Source organism: Typopeltis vanoorti, chromosome 19 (genome assembly GCF_054136105.1).
Source record: "Typopeltis vanoorti isolate ZY-2024b chromosome 19, IOZ_Tvanoo_1.0, whole genome shotgun sequence".
Classification (NCBI taxonomy): domain Eukaryota; kingdom Metazoa; phylum Arthropoda; class Arachnida; order Uropygi; family Thelyphonidae; genus Typopeltis; species Typopeltis vanoorti.
In genome coordinates this window covers 8025166-8041199 of record NC_143567.1, presented here as the reverse complement: position 1 = coordinate 8041199, position 16034 = coordinate 8025166, and the positions used below count along the sequence as shown (strand labels likewise).

At 36.6% G+C, this 16034-nt stretch overlaps 1 protein-coding gene across 1 annotated transcript in view; it reads right to left on the bottom strand.

Annotated features, from left to right (window-relative positions):
* LOC150095837 (protein spaetzle 3-like) overlaps positions 1-16034 on the bottom strand; it is a 62899-nt gene that overhangs the window by 46120 nt on the left and 745 nt on the right. The gene's annotated exons all lie outside the window — the stretch shown is intronic.

Below are 16034 nucleotides of genomic sequence, written 5' to 3'. Positions count from 1 at the left end.
GTAGACAACTTCCTCTCCACGACTGCAATATTTTGTGTTGATAGTAGAGAAATTGCTGGAACATCTCAAGAATCCCCCTCTTCGTTTGGGAACGATATAATGTTTGTTTTTCATGGAAAATTCGCATACGTTATTTAAATAGAATTAACAATCTGTTGCATGTTCTTGTTTTAGTTCTTTCCAAATCACCCCAACCGTCATAGTTTCGCACCTTTTTCTTGAATTCATCGAATCAAATTATTTTACAAGACGTGGTGCAAGAAAGAGGATCCCACCCACATTCTATCCTGGTTCCCTGCTTACTCCACACCCAACGCAATGAAAACATGCACATCAAACGGATGTCTGGTTGCTTTTAATGCTTAGGGACACATAACAAAGGCAGTTGCGCTCATTTAACGGTCCCTAACTTTAAAATGTGGCAAATTTAGAAATTAAAGAAACGAGAGATTCAGTGATTCTTTCGAACGTGAATGGCAGGGAACTCTAAACTGTAAAGTTTGCATTTCATGTAAGACAACTTCAGATCTTGCCTTCATTCGCTTTCAATCTACATTTTCCTTGGGAATCGCAACGTCCACAAAAGTTAAATAACAGTTTAAATTTTTACTATTATTATTACTGACTAATTCATGATAAAATGCTCCCAAAATTATTTATTTGGAGGGGGGAGGTATTTTATCCCCACAAAATAAATTTCTGTTGATTTTTTTTTTGTTTTGAATACATATTTCGATTCAACATCTCGGAAATACATTAATTACTTAAACTGATTTCAGTTACCGAAACAAAAAGATTTGTCTGGTGTCAAAAAAGATGTCACATGCTTTTATAAGTAGGATAAGTACGAAAAAAGAAAGTGCTTGGACAAAAGTTAACGGGAAATACCTTGGCTCTGTATTATTTTTATCTGTACACCCTCGTGCAAGGTGATCTATCCAGTTTCTTTTCTAGGGGAGGAGGGAAACTGGAATTCTTCTCAAAATTAATATTTCATGTTCCTTATTTTTAGTAGATAAACGAATATTGTGGTGATTGCTTAATAATACTATTTTATTACGTGATCAACGCTGCGGGTTTCCTAACTATTGTTAGGAACTCGTAACCACCATCAACCGCATGATACAGTGGTGGTATGGATTATTGATTTTGATCAATTAGTCCCAGCGTTTTGTTGTCAATTATACGTAGCCTGCTTGGTTGGCTGAGTGGATAGCATACTCGCCCTCCAACCAACAGATTATGTGTTCGAATCCCACCGTGAGCATATTTGAGAAATCCTGCTCTACATGATCTTGTATAGTTCCTTCAGTGTATAACTTTGTGGTTTTTTTTTTTAAACACTTCCAGCTGAATTCGTTAGCACATAAGGGAGGGAGGGGACGTCAAGTAATTTGTAAAGCATGTTTAATTGCTTAGTTACCACGACCCTTCATCAGCTTTTAAGGAGTAAGTTTTTAAGACGAGGTGCTGCAACGCCTTAAGAATGCAGGAGATTCAGTGTTCACTCCTTGCCCATCCCATTGCCACAGTTTAACAAACGTGCAACGCGTTTTATCATATACTCAAAATATTCTCAAAAAGTGCCCCGAAAATGTTGGATGCAGATTAGAAGAGATAAAAGAATTGATGTTTAAAGAGCCACACGACTTGCTCCGTACATGTTTACTCAAAATAAACTCGTCACTTCGAACTGTCATTAACAAGATTTGTTACTGCGATTTTAAAAGCAACAAATTGAAAAGAAATATTTCGAATAAAAAAAAATACATGGCTCCACAAAGAGCGTTGTTCTTTGAGGAACCACGTACTTTAACATGTACCAGAATTATCAATTTGCACCTTTGCCTGTTATTACCTTTCATCATTTATTCTTCCCTTTTTTTTTCCTTTTAAATTTTGTGTTTAGTTTTCTGTAATTTTATGCTCTGCTTTTCCTTATGGCTTATTTAATATTCCACTCACTCTAATAAATGCACCACGCTTCCCTGTTTATTTTCGTGTTTAGTTTGTTTATTTTCTCCTGATATTTCGGCCAGCATTTCCTTAAATCTTTTTGTTTCCTTGATTTGACCGTAACATAATCTCCCGAGTTAGAACTAGAATAGTCGCCACTCGCCTCTAATGAAACAGTGAAAGAACAGTAATTCGAAACAGTCCGTGGTCGTAGACTACTTCGCATCTCTGCAAGTAATTTTTGCATTGAGCGAGGAACTTAATCGGAAAATTGGTTTAACCTCGACACTTCCTGTTTACAATGCTTAGTTGTGCCAGAAGGTCGCCTACGAACAATCGTGAATGTCTCGAGTTTGCTAATAATGTCTCCTGTTGTCTGTAATTGTGACAACAGGAAAGAAATATTGATTACTAACCGGTCACGCAATTTAGAGAATCTATTATTATCTCGAGGAATTTCATGGTTTTTTTTTTTTTTTTTTTCATTAAAGGAAAGGGCTACGAAAAATAGTGGAATACAAAATTGTTATTGAAATTTTAAATTCTTCGTTCAAATTAAATGCAAATCGAATTTTTGCTAACTGAATATGTTCAAAATGCAAATAATGAATTCTGTATGTTTATACATTTATAGACTAATTCGTTTCCTAGGTTAGTATATGTAATAGTTTTATGTTAGTATATCTAATAGATACGAAGATTGTGCTCAGCAGTGTCAGTAGGTGTGTCTTCTGCAGTTTTGTAAAATTATTTCGAAACGATAGTGTCATGTTTCGTTTTGACATCTGGCATTTTTTATCTCAAGAATTAACAAGCCAGGCTGGTATCAGACACAGTGAAAGCATCCCAGACAGGGGCGAATTCTCCATGCTTGCTGCGCAAGCTCATTAATTGAGAAAGAAGTACTATTTATTTGTTAATAAATGCATGCATTTATAAGCATTCCATTTAGGCTTTTATTTTTGCAGACAGAAGACGTCTTAAGTTTGCACGGCAATAATTGAGCTTTGCGTTGTATATCGAAGGCCGATGCTTGCTCGTCTAGTCAAAGCTACCTTGGCTTGCTCGGTTGTGGGAGCTTCCAAGTCCTCGCAGGAGCACTATGATTTCATGCGTGCGCATAGCCATTTCACGTCGTCTCACTCTGTTGCTTAAACACAGGCCATAGGCAATCAAAGTAGCTGTAGCCAGTGAGCTGCAGCCTTTACAAGTGTGCGTGTTGCTTGAGAAAATTAAGTTACAACCAACTTTTTATGACGATGTTATTGACCAGTTCATAAAGAAGAACCGTAGGGTAGAATTTGTATTCAAGTAGCTAAATTGAAATATATAAAATATCATTTGTAAAATAAATGTTGTATTTGTATGATTAAATGTACATACATTTCTAAATACATAGTTTTAAATGGTAAGTAATTCATTATTCCGCTAATCAGACTTCAATCACACCTCTCACTCCTTGAATGATAACAAGAGCAAGCGTGAATTTCAAGACCAGCATTCGCCCCTAGTCCCAGAAAATCTCAAAATAACTTAATCTTCCAGGAATCACTGAATTTCTCTTATTTCAAACTATTTTCTTTGCAGGCAGTTACGATCCGTTGCCTCCTAAGCAAACGCGTGCTCTTGTTTGTATTTTTGCAAATAGTTATGCAACTGTTTGACTGCTCACAACGCGGTATCGCAGCTAGCAGATGGATTTGTTGAGCGAATTTCAAAGCCGTTCCGCTACCTATTCTTGAAATTAAGTGACGTACCGCCATTAAGTTTGCAAACATCCACATTTTGCTGATGACAGCGTGTGATACTCTGTCATCTGCTTTTAGATGCTGATTGCAAGCTGCTATCTTATTTAAGCACAAGTTTGAGGCGCAGCTTGGAAATGTATTTTCATTCGCGAACATGAATGGCACGAAAAAGTTGCTCCCATACTTGGAAGTGAAGTACAAATCTCGCGTTCTTTTGTTGGAAAATAGACTAATTTAATAAGATTGAAAGAGAATATTCTTATCATTTTGTCATGCTAATTTTTGCTTTGTCCTCTTTCTACGAAACATCAAACTCATTATGCGGATACTAAAATACTGACTTTTATCCCTTTCCTATTCCATTCATTATCATTTTAATTCGTGGTCGTATTTTTTTCGGTCAAGCTTTTTATTTGTTTTAAACTTCCCTAAAATTTATGCGAAAACACAAAAGATAACTGCTGTTTTCTGAATGCCGCAGTTCCCAACATTAAATTAATAGTTGTCCACACACACGCACGCGTCTGCAAAATCCAGCTTAATCTCGGTAAGCAGACGATAAGGCCTTCACAATATCCCTTTTATTATAATCTCATTATAGAGTCGAAGTCTCCATCATAAACTTTCATTAAATGATCAAAACATGCTTCCTCAAGGTTTATGCGCACACGTGCTATTATTACCTTCACTTGCGGTTAATATCACGGCAGTAATCAGACTAGCCAATTAGACTTTTTAGATGAGCGTGACTTACTTGCGAAGGTCACCGAATACGAAGGACAGCGACCTAGTTTACTTAATTTATGAGTTTCTTAAACAAGAAACGTGCACCCAAGCATCGGGGAGTCTTAAGAAAATTAGAGCAGTGTGTGTGCTCGTGCGCGCCGTGAGCCCCCCCCCTCCCCCAGACCCCGTGCAGTTCTATCCTAGGACAAGAGAGGATGAAAAGGACTTCGTTAACTCTCCTCATGTTTTATTCATCGTCTGATTAGCGTTTTCGTCTTACTAGCGGCCGTGCCAAGATTACGGAGTGAGCGGATGACTCGCATGTGAACTTAATTACTTTGTTTCTTTGGTAGGGAATTTCAATGATGGCGACGCGGTATGTGCAGAGAGCTTGCCGAAAGTTGTTCGGTAGACGCTGCCCGTCATGATTTGTTTGCCAGGTTGGTTTTTGCTGGCTGTATTGATTTGCACTTTGATGTGTGGAGATCGTGCAATGAAGTAAATATCATTTACATAAACTTGTTAAGCCCTACCTACTTTGCTCTAAATCTGCTTAGGCCGTGAAGACTACGAAAGAGAAAAAAAAGTCAAATGCAGCACGGATGGTTTTTAATTTTTGTGCATACTTTGATTTTATTCGACCTTAAGTCAGTAGCTTTAAAATCGCCTGAAATATTTAGTTCGTTTGATCAACACCATTCATAAAAAAGCTGAGTGGCGCTGAATAGGGATAATTAATTTCGAAGAATTTTTTAGGACTACAAGAATATCGCATTTCCCTCGAAGTGGAATTTATCAGGCAAACGCTCGTTAATATCAATATTGATGAAGAGAAAGTGTGTTTGCAAATCGCACTGGGAGGGTTGTAATTTTTTTGCCTTGCATTAAACTTCGAAGCGTTTATAGGCCAATTACTTTTACTATACAACTTCATACGAGGTATCCTACAAGGTGCTTGTTTACTTGAGGTTTTAAAGTAAGCAAAAGCTATCAGTACGAGTTTGCTTTTGGTAAGAAAATATGAATTGTAAAGAAACTATTTTGCGCGCGTGTGCGAAAGAAGTTTGTATCCACGAGAAGTTTGTAAACCTTTTTAGTAACGTGGATGAGCTAAGGATTAGGAAATCTTCTCTATAGACTGAACAGGGAACTGTTTTGCAAGCCACTTCAGGCCTTGCGCAGGGGATAAAATTAATCTCCCACCTTTCTGGGGGGGGGGAGGTGGATTCGAACCCACTACCTAGTGGTCGGAGTACGAAGACGCTATCTACTCAATGCCTACTGTCGCTTTCAAATGTAAAACCATTTGATTTGTTCGCAAATCCCACCCCCAAGACGATTTTGTTTCTTAATAAAAAAAAAAATTACGGGCAATATGGTGGATAAATCAATGACAGACCTCCATTGCCGTTACGATAATCGTAAGTGAACAAAATGTGGGTGTTTGAGAAGTTTACCTTTCAGTTTGTTGTGAATACAGCAGAATAACTTACGCTGCGGATTGTGTTTGCTATTATGCGGCCAATTTTCCTATTTTGCGGGATGGAAAAAAGTCGAGTTTTAGGGGGTGGGGGTGGAGCTTTCCTTTCCGTACGAAACTGGATAACTGACCTTCAATTAAAGAACAAACTGTCTCGTGTGTCCTCGCGAAAACTACGGAAGCGGTGATATATTTTCAGTAAAAGCGAGTGTTAGCTCTGGTTATATGAACTTTGAGATAAGAAAGTGACACAACAGACAAACCTTCACGTTTTCTAAACCATGGTTTCTGAGTAATGCAGAATTTTAAAATAGTGCATTTCTTATTTTGACATTTTGTCAAAATCTGAGTTACCTTTTTTTCTCCAATTAACAGTACTGTTAAGACTAACGTTCTGACTCCGCCCTTTTAAAACTGGATGCTTGCCTAAAACGGAAGCGATAATCTTTAACAATTTTTCTTTTTTTCTTTGTCTTTAGTTTTTTTGCGTAACTTTAATGTTTATTGGCTTCGACTGTGGCACTTTCTATAAAAAAAACTTTCCGTAATAAAATTAAAGTTTTATTGAGTTACTGTGGGAAGAAAATCTCAGTTGGGCAAAAATAATGTGTTGATTACTAACTAGAGAAGACAGTGTGAAGCAGGATGGTCTGCGTGTGTAGAACCTTTTTAAATTACATTAGAGAACCCAGATTTCATATGCTATTAGTGTCGAATGCCAAGTAGTATATCCGTTTTAATTATCGGAGATAAACTCAAAGAATAAATTAAAGCGAGCAGAAATATGTAATCTTAGTTTTGAATTAATTTAATTTTCGCTTTTAACAATAAACATTGCCATATTTTTGTAATTAAGACTTAGCCATATCTTTGAAACTAAGAGACCTGAGATATCTTCTAAATACTCCTTCCGATTGCTGACGGTATGTTTAATTACAGAGAAAAGAACTTGACGAAATCAAATTATGAGACCATCCCATGTTTGTTTTGAACTTTTGAAATGACCCTTGGATACGGAACTATAGGTTGCACATCAGTAATTGGCTCCGTCGATTTAGAGGAAAGAATCTCAACAGAAAGTGAACTGCATTCTGGACAATTATTGGTGTCACGAAATGTCATGATGGTCGTCCAATATTCTCGAGCGTAGAAAGACAGTGCAGCTACTTCGAAATGACAGATGATTAACCGACTAGAGAGCAAAAAAAGTTGAAAATTTCATAATTACGTGCGACTATGAAAATTTAGCTGAAGATCCGAATCACATTTTTTTTTTTCATGCTTGTTTTGACAAAACATCAAGCTTAGAAATTCCCATATTCAGCTCATTCAACTTACTTTTGTTCCTGAAATTCAAACAATTTTGAACACACAGATTTGATAACCATTGAAAGAAACTGGGGAAGACGTTTTGGACATTCAATTCCTGCAGATATTTTACTGCAGAATAACTTACTTTGTGGTGAACTAAACTCCTAATTCTGGGTGTTTCGTATCCTTTCTGCGTACACATGAGTATGGATTCTGAACAGAATCATTCCATGAAACTCTGGATTGCATATAATCAAACTCTGAATAACTTCTAATCCTGGAAGTTATGTATGGAAATATATAATCCCTACATAAATAAAAGTTTTATTTAATCTGTTAATTCCCATTTAAGTAAAGACATTGATTCTGGAAGAGATTTCAACAGTTTCATTCTAGCAGAGTAGCAATGGTGGATCAAATTCAGATCTGTCTGCCATTTAAAAGTCCAACATTTTGCGTTGGATTTTTTGAACTAATATTTGAACTAATTCTGATCAGAATTAAAATTCTAGATAGAAAGATTATACACATTTTAACACTAATATAAGTGTTATGTTTATCTTAAATGTATTTTAGAATGTGGAATTTTTAATATTTCCAAATGAAGTGCCAATTTCTCTTATCCTGTGCTAATTCTGGGATAAAAAGATATTTCTGTGATTTAGCGTATCGCAGTAATTTTATTTTATTGCTGAGTGCATTAGGGGTTTTAGAATATTCTGTTTTATACTGCTGGTATGATCCCATGATTTAGAATTATTTTCTTATATATATAATGTGTGTATATATGTACAGAAACAGACGTTTTCCCTATTAATAATATAATAGAGTTTTTAGGAACAGAAAGAGATCCTCTTTCAGCCAGTCTCGTCGAAGTAGGTTTCAGTTATTTGACATGTAGAAGAGAAACCTTTTAAGAAAACCTAATTGCCTCAAAGGACCTCGGCCTAGAAAACTCCTAAACTTTAAGATAGCAACATCTTTCAACTCGCAAACTACGCGCACACAGCAAGTGAGTGAAACGAGATATTTCTCTTCTTGACGCTGATAAGATTAGAGGCAGCGAGGAAATTAATAGTTTTCTAAATTGATCTCTTAGGATCTTCAGGGCTAATTACGTAGAAAATTAATTGCAAAAATTTAATTAACAGAATTAGTGAGTCCATCAGTATTACCGTAGTTGGTTTTATTCTTTTGTCTTACGAAGCTACGCGAGATTTAAGGATGTTTCGGTGGTCCCTGGATCAATAGGTTAAACTACGTTGCGTTAGTTTTATGGCGGTCGTTTAAGACCCGCACACACGTGGGAAAATTTAAACAAGCAACAGGATGTACTCGAGGATTCTCTACGAATAGTTCACAATGAAAACTGCCTCGTCCAAGCAGTGGCCAGCATCTCGATTCACACGGATGTGGTGGTGATGACTAATGTCCGCTCACCGGCGTCATTCTTCTGAGAAGTGTTTTCGCGAGGATGTGAAATATACCTGCGAATCTGTGCAGCATTTTCTTTGCTTTGGTAGGTCTGGAATGAGGGAGTGTGAACTGTTACGAAAGATAAAAAAAAAAAAAACACCGAGAGAAGTGATGTAAACACGATAATTGAAATAAAAAAAGCAGGAAAAGGAGAAAATATATGTTAATAGACGGCAGTCGTAAGAAAAACGATTGCTGTCGTTTTTCTTATCGGCAGCAGTCGTAAGAAAAACGTGGAAAGCTTGTTAGAATCGGCAATTCTGATATAGAAAGCAGACACGAAAGCTTGTATAAAGTTAATGGAAGTCAAATGCCTTTTAAAAGTACATCTAGCTAAACATTTCATAAGACACCAACTGTCAACTTCTAGAGGATGAGAGGCGGGTGCAAAATACTGTAATCAATACATACATCGATTGCAGCACTGTAGCCCTCTCACATTTTCATTCTGTGTATTATAAAAATGTAAAACAGTACGCGTGTTATATGTAATTGAGCTGCTGTAAAATTCGACCGAAGGTGTGCCAACAATGATTGCAGTTATGGAAATACTGCATTTTAGCAACTGTGAAGCAATATTCGTAGTACGTAATAATTTTGCCGGTCTGATTGTATGATGCTTACGTACATCAACCGCGACAGGTCGTGGGTTCCATTACGGACATACATATGTGCTCATGTCCCTAGGTGGAGATGAATTTCGTCGCACTGTGAGAGACCATCACACTTAAATGAAAATCTGGAGTAGCTCGGGGGAAAAAAATTCCGTGTTTGTGCTCTACAGCAAAGTGTCCGATTTATGAAAATTCTTTGTTGTCCGCCCACTGCTTTAAAATGTTCTACAAATTTCTAATATTTCGTGCTCGTAATGGATGAAGACAGCATTAATAGCATATACTGGCTAATGTGGGGAAATAAAATGCGATCAATTAGCACACAAACATCACGTGATAGCAAAAGTAGGAACTATCTTTTCAGGAATTTTAAGCGGTTATTTGTTAACTGGCATTTCCTAAGTTTTGAAATCCGTTGGCAATCAGTCTCTCCCCATTGTCCTTTTACTCCCGGAAACATTGCTCTTTCATGCGCAAACACCGGCATGATAGTTGAAATTGCGCAATCCATCCCACCCTTCGTCATCACAGCAAATAGAGTGCATTTCTAGTTGACCTGATTAGACGAAAGGTGGTACAAGAATCCGGCAGCCGTAATCTCGTGTTACTAATGATAATTAAATTACTGCGTGTATATTCTGAGGTCTATTTTATTTTATTTGCTGCTGTAGAAACAGACTTCTTTTCTTAAGAAAAAAAACTTTTTTTATGTGACTTCCACCCAAGGAAGGTTTTTGTAAACCTATAAGACATTGTTGGTGGGCCGAGTATTTTTTTTTTTTTTTTGTTAACATTTGAAAGTCATTTCAGGCTGTGGAACACTCGGCGATAAAATTCATCATCCACTCAAGACAGATGGATTCATATTTGTAGAATTAGCACAGAAATAAGTTGACTTCATAGGCGTATCTGCTCTCTAGCCAAAAGGCTGGGGGTTCGAATCCCGCCGTGGGCATGGATGTTTGTGATTGTGGATTGAGTGGCGGAGGGAGAGTTGTGGAGCAGGTGCCCCTCTCTCGATGAGTTTACTCCTTGAAAGTGTCTAACGATAATAATAACATGTCAAATACGGTCAGATTTTTCTCAGTGCCGGTTCAGGGTACCATATATTGCTATATATATCAGTTTTGTTATATATGTATTGATTCACGTGCGTGTGCATAGCGCTAGAAGGGATCAAAGCGTACCAGTGGTACGGATTTTAAAATGAAAAGGATTCAAATCCGTACCAGCAGCCATAACCGAGAGAACTTGTCTCTGCATAGCCGGTTGCTCAGAGAAAATCTACCCTCGTACTCAGACTTTGGCAACGTTTGGCGGTCATCGATCGTACTATTATCCTGACATGCTGCCGTGTGCGTTTTGAACCAGATCTCTGAATTCTGCTAATCTGAATTATTAGTGTACACTGCACTATTTTCTGAACAAATTACGAATAACATCAACAGAGAGTAGACGATAATGCACAGAGCAATGCCCGTGAAACGCTTGTTATTAACATTTCATGATCTCTAGCAGTGGCGGCTCGTATATAAGCACTCTAACACTGCAGCACCCCCAAGGAAAAAATGAAAAAATTAAATTTCGTTTGTGTTTATAAATAATAAAAATGCTTACAACATTATATAAATGCAATACAACATATTAAAGATTACAGCTTATGTTTCGACATTGATTGAATAGTTAATAATTGGAATTGTTCGATTAACACTTAAGATTACGAAACAAAAGCACTGCGATCTAACGCAGTGTTGGAATTATTACGTTCGGCCAATTGCAGCCAGACTCGCCGATATTCGTTTGCGCTTGTGATTGCACGTTACAAGTCAATCCAACACTGCTCGTTTGGGCAGTGTATCGTATGCTTGCGCACGTTATTTCTGTGAGATACGAAACTTTTATTATTGGTGTTTGTTCGGGTGAAATATTTTTAATAAAGCAATTTTTTAATATGTAAATTTATTTATTAATAAATTGGTTACTGATTAGAAAAAAAAAAGAATTTTTTTTAAAAAATTTTGTATATGCAGCGCCCCCACTTAAAATTTTCACCGGCCGCTACTTATCTCTAGTAAATTTGATGGAAATCTTGCTTTTTACGAAAGAAATTAGCGCTTTATTCTAATATTGATTTTAACATCGCTATACTATTATAAGATATATACAGTATTCTAAAGATAGTTAAAATATAATTTAAAGTGATTTTATCCATTTCAACTATATGAAATTCCAGAAGACCGTTCTGTCCGACCAGATAGTTACTATAAAAGGTAATTTACACAAGAAAACAAAACAAAAAATGCTCAGAAAGCTGGGGCATAAGAAGACTTAACAATGGTTATAATATGCCAATGAAAGTGAGTAATAGCGTGGGTCGAGATATCCCTCTGAGTCTTGCTTTCAACTGAACCTTTAATACAAAGGATTAACGAAGAACACAGGATCAAAAGACTAGCATCATATGAGCAATACCAAAACGATCCTATGCAGGCCGTGTAACTTTCCTGTAACTGCATCCAGAAGGGATTTAAGATATTTTACGTATAGGAAGCAGCTCGGAGAAATAAGTGGCTTGAAAAAATATAAACCATGCGATCTTATGTAAAACTAATACGCAAACGATGCAGTTAATAATAAAGTAGTAAAGAAATTCACTACGAAAGATATTGGAATTGTGTAATGCATTACATTTGAAGAAATCTTTAGAAATTTTCTAGAATACAAAATTATCTGTAAGTTACTAAGGAAAAGAATTCCAAAGACTACAAAGCTTTCAGGATACAAAAACTAAGAGAAGCAGTGTAGGCAAAAACCAGCCTGAAAAAAATAGAGAAAGACTTAAATTTTAAACAGTCAATTCCATCTGCTCTACAGGATCAAAATGGAGAAAAACATACGAATAGAAAAAGAATAGAAGAAATTGTGCAGAATTTTTAGAATGATCTCTATGCAACTAAGTGCCAAGTTTCAGAAACTATCATTCCAAAACCAAGCAATATACCAGATGTACTTCCAGAAGAAATAGAACATGCCCTTAAGAAAATGAGTAAAAGAAAAGCCTCAGGACTTGATTATGTTAAGGCTGAAGAAATCCAACAAGGGGGACCAATTATTTTCAAAGCCTTGGATGCCAGATTCACGTGGTACTTCAAAGAAAGAAAGATTCCAGAGGAATGGAAAACCTCAAAAACTATACTTCTATTCAAAAAAGGGAACATAAAAAAACTATCGTCCAATCTGTCTATCTCACATATATAAAATCATGAACAGAGTAATACTGAACAGAATCCAAAACACTCTCGAAGATAACTCCAGTAGAGAGCAGGCAGGATTCAGAAAAGGCTTCTCCCCAATAGATCATATCACCGAATCACTCTGTTTCCTCTTTATTGATTTTAGAAAAAGCATTTGATACCATAGAACACAATGCAGTCATCAGTGTCTTACTGGAAATAAATGTTGATCCTACTTATGTCCACATGATAAAAGAAATTAACAAAAATCAGAGCACACACAAATAACCCTATTTGATCAACTTATAATTATAGATATAAAGAGAGGGGTTCGCCAAGGCGATGTGATCTCCCCAAATCTATTTACCAGCACTTTAGAATACATTCCGCAAAAATAGACCTAAACGGAGGAATAAGCATGGATGGTGAAAAGCTACAAATTCTTATGTTTGCCGATGATCTAGAACTGACATCCCACAACCCAAAAGACCTACAGGAAATGGGTGAAAAAGTATACACAAACAGCAGTAAGATAGGCTTAGAAATGAATCTAGAAAAAACAAAATGGATCCAAAACATCTACATAAGTGACAGTCACCTATGTATTAATAACATCCCTATAGAACAAGTTGACTCATACAAGTACTTAGGACAAACAATAAAAATGAAGAACGATTTATCTGAAGAACTAGCAAAAAGAAAGAAAGCTGCATGGCTATCATTCAACAGACTAAAAGAAACACTTACTGATCCAAATCTTGACGTCTCTGCGAAGGCAAAACTATTTAATAGTGACATTCTTCCATCACTCACATATGGATCAGAAAGATGGAACACGACAAGAAAAGAAGAAGAGACTCTCAGAATAACTCAGCGTGCAATAGAACGCAGGATTTGTAACATCAGCAGAATGGAACATGTTGGAAACACGGAACTAAGAAAGAGATCAGGCATAAAAGATGTGGTAACTGCAGTATACGAAAGCAAGATGAGATGGGCAGGTCACATATCCGGACTCAACAATAACAGATGGACATATAGAATACTGAACTGGCAACCAAGAATAAAGAGAAAACCAGGAAGACCACCTACAAGCTCGGAGGATCCACTAGTGAAATCTATGGGTATAACATGGAAGAGAGAGGATCGAAATCGTTGGAGGCATCTTTGCGAGCTGCACTCATGGAGAAATCCTGAGTGAAACACAAGTCTATCAAGGTAATCAGGGTAATTGCATCTGACAGAAAATCTGGAAATTTATGAAGAAAGAAAAAAATAAAAACATACTACACTACTGCCAAAAATAGCACTCATTGAGCATTATAATTGTAGAGAAAAAATTATTAGAATAAGTTTGAATCTGAAAAAAAAAGCAAGAAGAGGAAAAAAGTAGATCAGAAATAGATGAAGAAAAGGGAAAATATGAAATGCTACTGATTATGGTGTCAGAGATAACACCGTATTAAGATGTACATTAAATGCTGAGCACATTAGTAATGAAAAATTAGTAAATTAAATAAAAGCATCTATGATATTTAAAAAAACCTAGGAAAACCGCTTATAGAAGACCACCTCTGGATGGAGCTTCTCCTCCAGCGTTTTAATTTTTTACACACCATGAAAAGGAGTTTTCGAAGCCTGCATTTCTGTACTTGCCTGTGGTACTAATAATAAATCATAGCGCATTTCCCCTCAGCGTCAGCCCCAAGCCTCCACATAGATTTCAAGGAATTACTGATACCTGACAGCAGCGGTCTTCATTAAGTGACATCTGTTGTGCTAGACGACAATCGTCACTCGTGCTATTTACTACCACGCACGATTTAGTCTCCATTTTCCGTTTTTGTATATATTTTCAGGCTTGTTTTATTTACTTTTTTTTTAATTCGCTCAGTATGGTTTTCTAAAATGCTTTCGATAAGTTCGCTAAATGAAACTAGATTGAGAAGGCTCAAGCTGAAATAATTCCATTCAATGAATATCTCCAAATTGGCATTTTCTTAATTAAGCTTTTAAAAAAAAATGCTTTGAAGTTTCTTCTATCTATCTACCCTCTATTATGATCTCTCGCTAATATTCTTTACTCTGACTTTGCATTTGTGAATTGGGAAAGTCTCTAAATGTTGAGACTAGAATCCAGCAAGCGATTTCGTTGGAGTAATATCAAGAATCGAACGCCCCCATTACACCGAATGCCATCGCAGTGCAAAAACTTGCTCGGGGATCAACCGTAGGCTGCCATTTTATTTATGATTGATGAAACAAGTTCATCTGGACTAGAAAAACTTAGTTTAAAATCTATACTTGGTATTTTTATGTGACTGTTTTGTTTTGTTCTTTTCTCTTCCATTCTCTGGTGGGTATTTTTGGGAATCTTAAATTCTCCCCCGTGAATTCTGTTCCGCTGAATTATTTAATCCATTGAAAAATTAGTTGCCGTTCGAGCAGCGATCTTTTAATTTTGCAGTCAATTATGCGATGGTTCCTGCATGAAACATCCTTCTCGTCGCACGCGAAGGGAAAAACCCACAACTTTCCCCTCCTTTAATTTGTTTTCTCGTTCCACCAGATGTGATTCAGCAAGAAAGTGAAAATTGATCCATCATTTCACTACGTCGCTTTTTCCCGTAGGTCATTGTGATAAATATGTCAGCGAATTCCTGTTCAGAAGTTTTTTTATATATATATATATATATTTTTTTTTCTAATGACGTCATGAACATGCTCAGTTGATATACTTCCGGTTAAGATCATTATTTCCCATAAAGCACCGTGTACTCAACTACCCGCTTACAACGAAAAGCAATTATTTTTCAGATGACTTAAGAATTTTCTTTTAAAAAAAGTCCACGAAGAAAAGAAATAACTAAAAAATGAACTAATCGAAATCTTAATTCTATTACATTAAATTCTGCTGTGGGCTAATTATGATGTGCAGGTACTCAATTATAGTATTTTTGTTTCATCCGGCCTTGAAGTAAAAAGTTCCGCCAATCTCGCGCATCGCAACGCCGCGAAAGCGAAAAGAAAAAAAGTAAACGTCAGACGCCACGGAAGAGAACAGCGAAAAGATGCCACTAAACACGACGGTGCAGTTATTAATCTGGAAACGTGGACTAACCCTCACTCGTGCATCTCAAATAATTTCGTATAATGTCTGCGATGAATAGTTTATTAACTAATTGAAAACTAGAGCCTTTTTTTATAATACGCTGAGGTGATTGCTTATTTGCACGTGATACTTCACGAGATGAGGGATTTTTCTATTCACGAAGCACTGGACAGTATTGAAGCTTCAGGTATTCCCCACCAGATGGCTTGTGGTCTGAATTCTCGATGTTCAAATAGCCGAGCAACATATTAATGATACTATGTTAAGTATAATTGATTAGCTCATCACGGAAATGAGTTGCACGTGTATGAACGAACAGTGAACAGCAACAATAGTAGTCCCAAGGACAGGAAGCTAAGAATGTGTTTGACTTTATCT